General features: G+C 30.2%; 1 protein-coding gene across 2 annotated transcripts in view; it reads right to left on the reverse strand.

Moving 5' to 3' along the window:
- LOC108908843 (ras-GEF domain-containing family member 1B) overlaps positions 1 to 6,000 on the reverse strand; it is a 201,133-nt gene that overhangs the window by 109,535 nt on the left and 85,598 nt on the right. The gene's annotated exons all lie outside the window — the stretch shown is intronic.

Genomic DNA, 6,000 nt, shown 5'->3' on the forward strand with positions numbered 1-6,000 from the left:
CTACAGTGTCTTTTTCCATTAGCTGAAGAAAAATTAATGATACAGTGTAGGAAAGTACCGATGGTCTATCAGAAGTTACGTGAGAGCGATAAAGTAAGCCATAAAAATCCATGTGATAGACAAGGATGGCTATAATGAAGGCTTCTAATAGTCAACGCCCATTTCGCCCTTCCACAAATAAGAAGTGGATATCATTTGCAGAAGGGCGAAACGAGCGGTGACTATGAGAGGCCTTCATTATAGCCATCCTTCTTTATCGCATGGATTTCTATGGCTTACTTTATCGCTCTCACGTAACTTCAGATAGACCATCGGTACTTTCCTACCCTGTATATCTGCTCTAATAATGTACGTTCATTACAAAGTAATCACATTTGATGATACTGAACAAAATTATTTTCAATGACTAAAGTTTTATACAGTAAGCGTAAATGCCTTGCCCTTTCGTTTTATATTATTTTATCGAATTTAATACACATACTTTTATTTTATTACATGTTTCACGAACAAAAGTGCCACTGTATTTCCAATGACAGGCTATTTCTTTAGACCAATGTTAACTATATTTATACAGGATGTCCCGTTCATGTTTCAGAAAAATTTGTGTGCAAGTTCCTGGAAAAATAATGGAGGTAGTTCATGTAAAGTTTTTTTCTGAGACGCCCTCTTTTCGAGATACAGTGTGTTGACGTTGTTACTGTATTTCGAAAACAAGAGAAGATGGACATATCAAAGTTCATAAGAGTTCATAGGACAAAAAATTTATTTATTTATTTTTATTTACGGGAGGTCTTTTTGAAACACCCTGTATATAATATGAAGTGTAGATTTAGTAGATACTTAACTAGTTCAGTAAAGTTATAGCCTAAAATGTTGTATCGCAGTAATAGGAGATGCAGAAAATCTGTATGAAACTGGCGTAAAAAAACAAGAAAAAATCAGTCCGGGTACTATTTCATCAATAACTTTTTAATATTAAATCGTCAGATGGATTTCACAAGGAATTAGATTTAATAAAATAATTACTTTAATTTGTAATGGTAAACCTAGTTTATAATAATTATAATTATGTCCGAAGAATACTGTGTAGAGTTTAGTATTAGTGTAAAATATATATTATTTTGAAAACGGCACTGTTTTCTCAGTGTAATCTATATTGTTCACACTTTGTCCGCTTCCTTTTTTAATTCTCATTTTATTTTTAGAATCTATATCATAAATAATAGAAATTAAATAATGAAATAAACAATGATAATAATAACAAAACTTGTTGATATCATTAGTTGTAAATTTTCAAGAATTATGTCTAAACCTAGATAGGTACAGCAATCGCAAAAAGCATTTCTTGGACTTTTTGAGGAATCGGTAACATCCTGGTGTTATGCTTTAAACCCGACAAGGTTTTCTGCTCATATGGTATACAAAATTCCGCATGCAAATTTATTTAAATGCTGGTTGAATATGCACGTAATAGATAATTTAAATGAAGATGTAAACAGGAAATTATATGGTACCTACCTATATATGCAATGATTTTATATGCACATTTAATAAATTCTTATAGGATCATATTCTCTATTTATGTATTTAATGTATTAAAATGAGAGAATTGTACATTTAGATATAAAATTGGGAATATTAACTTTTCTATCTTAAAGACGAAGTTAGAATGGTATTACAATTTTTTGGCTGATAAAACCTAACATATGTAGTCCTGGGTATGTCTTAATATAAACGACGAAACGTCAGCAAAATGTAATAGTTAATATTTTTATACTTGATAGCTTATCCCGAAAAAAAAGTTTATTTTTTGTCACTTACTACTCCTGATTTAATCTCCCCCAATAATACACAGGGTGAAATATAATATAGTATATACAGGGTGGGCCATTAGTGTGAGAAAGTAAAATAACTTCCTTGTTACTCATAATACAGAAACAATTTTTATATAAAAGTTATACAGAATCAAGGAACCTAAACTACAAAATTAATTTGATACATATAGGATGATGAGTGAAACGGCACACGCCAAATATCACATTTTTTAAATGTAACACCCTGTATATTTCTAAACATATTGGTTTCCAAGAAAATTCTATGACCTCGAGGAAGTTGTATTAACTTTCAGCTACTAACACTTGGAACAAAATAATTAGACAGAGTTATAGACAAATGTTAGACAATGGCTCCTATATTAGCTAATATGGATATTTTATACCGGGCATTTTTTATAATACGATCATTTTTAGAGTTTAAACTTGATTTTCTAAAATTTTTCAAATGGAACACCCTGTATTTTATTGTTTTATTCTATTCACATATCGGTCCACTTCAACTTTTATTAAGCATGTTCTATATCTAAAATTGTTAGTTTTTAAGATATAGGAACATTTCTGAAAAAACTTAATTTTTATTACCTATTAGAATAATAGAATTAATAGGTCATGTTTTTTCCAAAATTAAAAGAATTTTCTACATAACTTGGCAACCCCGCACTAAAATGTTAAATTGTTTATATTGCAATATATAGAATTTTCTCAGAAATCCATATGTTTAGAAATATACAGTGTGTTCCATTTAAAAAATGTTATATTTGGCGCGACCCTTTTTACTCATCGCCCTGTGTGTTTCAATTTTGTCCTTTAGGTTTTTTGATTCTATACAACTTTTATATAAACTTTTTTTCTAAATTATGAATAACAAGGGAGTTATTTTACTAATGATCCGCTCTGTATATACATATATAGCTGAATATGAAAATATATTTTAATATTTTATATATTTATATTTTAATCCAACACATATGACTTCCATGAAATGAAATAGTTCTGTCAACAAATATTATCCAATTTCAAGAGAAATAAAAGCAACAAACATGTTTTTATAAACTTGCTACTTATAAACGTAACAATTTATTGAAGTCAGAAAGGAACATGTATATATTTTTGTTAATTGTAAGGCAGCGTACTTGCTTTTCAGAGTGAAACAACTTTTTATTGTTGGATACTAATTTATTTAAGCACCTGTTTGTATAAGAACTATTAATGCCACAAATAATATTTTTGAGGAAAAACATAACAATTAAAGTTAATAAGCCGTCTCTCTGTTATATAAACGATTTTCATTCATATTCCCGGTATTCATTAAACTTATTATATCAATAACAAAATTGATTTTCCCGGCGAAAACCTAGGCATTCCGCTTTATCGATTATTTTCCAGTTTTAGCCGGTTAGCCAGCGTCAATGCACGTATATATGTTTGTATCGGTTGCCAAGCTACCATTTCGTGGTTCTAAACAGCTAGTGCGGAAGCATTTTCTTTTGTTACTGTTTTCTTTTTCTACCAATAATGCGGCAGAGCAATTTCAGGAAAGCACTATCGACTATACTGATTTTTATCGCCTTACGTGTGGCTTTTTTAATGTTCCAGGTACATGTAGGGGCCACTATAAAGTAATTATGTCACACTTTTCCTTTAAGTATTTTTGTGTACGTAAATAATAAGAAAATTATGCTGGAATCGCAGGTATACGATTGTCAATTTGGGGGAACAGAAAGGAACTTTTTATCAGCACATTCTACGTTGTTTTGGGAATATATTTCTTCGAATGTCGCGCACTATTTTAATTAAGGTCAAACGCTGTTTAAAATACATAAAATATAGGAACGGCAGGTCTAAATTCATTTTTCTATATAATGGCGAATGCGCCAATATTAATTTTAATTTTGCAAATTATTGTAACAATTGGGGACTTCGGACCTTTTCCATTCAACGCAGAACGGACATATAACAAACTGTTTAAAATATGATTACGAAATTTGTTTATTTGGAAATATATTTTCTGCAGTATTTCAATACCAAAAAGTGAAAATAGTTTAAATAACCTAACTGTGACACCGCTGCAGAATATCATATGAAATTACATAGATATTAGTTGGTTCTTAAAAACGCAAAAAACATATTGATAAAAAAGTGTACAAAATAAATCCGTAATTACGCCTGGCAACATTGCCAAACTGTCGTTTATATGGTGCTAGGATACACTAAGGAATGCGGGCCGCTGCATTTGATTCTTCTTAAAACTCTGCTGGTGGTGTACTCTATCGGCAATTGAGAAATTTAAAACTGCTGGCTATTCCAGTAGCGGTCTGTGGCGATAGCTATTTTGTCTGTGATTATTTTAAGAACGTATCTTCCTGCGTTATTTTGTATATTCTTTTTTGGTAACAACAATGGTCGAAACAAATTTCAACCATGATATCGCATAGAAACAGTTAACAATGCATTTATATCGGTTTAAATTCAAGGTTCTCCACGAAAAACGTATTTTAAATAATAAAACGGCAACAAAGGAACAGCGAGTTCAAAGCGTAACAGATTAATTCAAAACATTATCTTATTTAATTATACCCGGTTTATTATCAGGAAGTCTAGAGAGCAACAATTAAATTTTAAATGCGGATTTAATTATTGTAAAACGAAAATAACATCTAACGGTACTATGAGTCACGATCGCAACGAAATTTGATGGAAGCAATACACACGGGCTGGTTATTGAAAGGATATATTCACAAATAATTTTAAAACATATTATTCTATGATCCTTCACTGATGTACTGTCAAAATTTCATGACATTTAGACGAATAGAAGCGGAGTTATTGCAACTGAAGTGACAGTATGTTTGCGTTATCGCATCGGTACAAAAATGAATCGAAAAAAGATTAATTATTATGTTTTGTTTTGAATTTGGTAAAACTTTTACTGAAATGTTTCAATTGATAAACCAAGTCTATGGTGATGATTCTTGAGGACTTTATTTGTTCTATCGCTCCTTGTTACCATGTGCTTTATATAGTGTAAGTGTCATGCCTTTACAATAATTATTTTATTTGTAAGTTAATTAATATATTTAACGTTAAATATTATTACCGACATTATTGTCGAAAATACTCTCTTTTTACGTTATCACAATTATTTTCTTTTGTGGAGTTGAGCCCACCAGACCTCCGTTTGTGCATGGAGTTCCAAGGCAGCAACTGAATCCGTATCAGGCACCATGCCGTACGAAATAACCACATTAATTACTTTAAATTGGGCAAATATCTATAACTGCTTGCAAATCAGAAATAACTATTAACTTCCACAGTCGAGAATTTGCAGCGAATAACTTTATAGTTTGTTACATAAAACTAAATTGTTATTTTGAATCGATTAAGTTTACTCGATATTCTCCAGAAATTGGATCATACCATTATTTTTTACAAATAATTGTTAATTTGTTTTTTATTATAGCCAGATAAAATTTAGAAACTCCAAATAAAAATTACTGCTAACATTTAGATAATAATTTTGTATTATTTAAAAAACCCACTGACTACAAAATAAGTGAATTTCGTTTTGCTATCAGCACATTCCTTTGTCACATTAAATATTCTAGTTATAGTTGTCACATACATTAGTCATTTTTACTAGCATGTATAATGTAACTACAGCGGAAAGAAAAACAATTGTTTTGTTTAATGAAATATGTTTACCTCAACTGAGTACATTTCTAATTTTAGTTCTTTAACTTTAAAAGATATTAAGTTAATTGAAATTGGTTCTAAAAAAATCCTAAAAGTCAAATGAAGTCGTATATATTCTTTAATACCAAATATATATTTATGCTAGACTTCATAGACAAGTAGTTAATAATTATCAAAAATGTTCATTAATAGTGTATACAGTGTGGCTACGATTTAGGTGACACAGGCTTATAACTCAGGTGTTAATTGACGAATCCTTTTCAAATTTTAACCACTTATGCAGATCAATGGGGTGGACATTTGAGGATCATTAAACTTACGTATATCCATAGGTGTGCGTTAGGGGAAATTAAAAGGGGGTCGATTTTTCGGTATTTTTTATTAGCGAATAAAATACGGAAATGCTGATGCCTTAGTCTTAATCAGTATCATCGAAAATATACCCATGTCAAGTTTCATCCAAATCGTATAC

This window comes from Anoplophora glabripennis, unplaced genomic scaffold (genome assembly GCF_000390285.2).
Source record: "Anoplophora glabripennis isolate ALB-LARVAE unplaced genomic scaffold, Agla_2.0 scaffold118, whole genome shotgun sequence".
Taxonomy (NCBI): Eukaryota; Metazoa; Arthropoda; class Insecta; order Coleoptera; family Cerambycidae; genus Anoplophora; species Anoplophora glabripennis.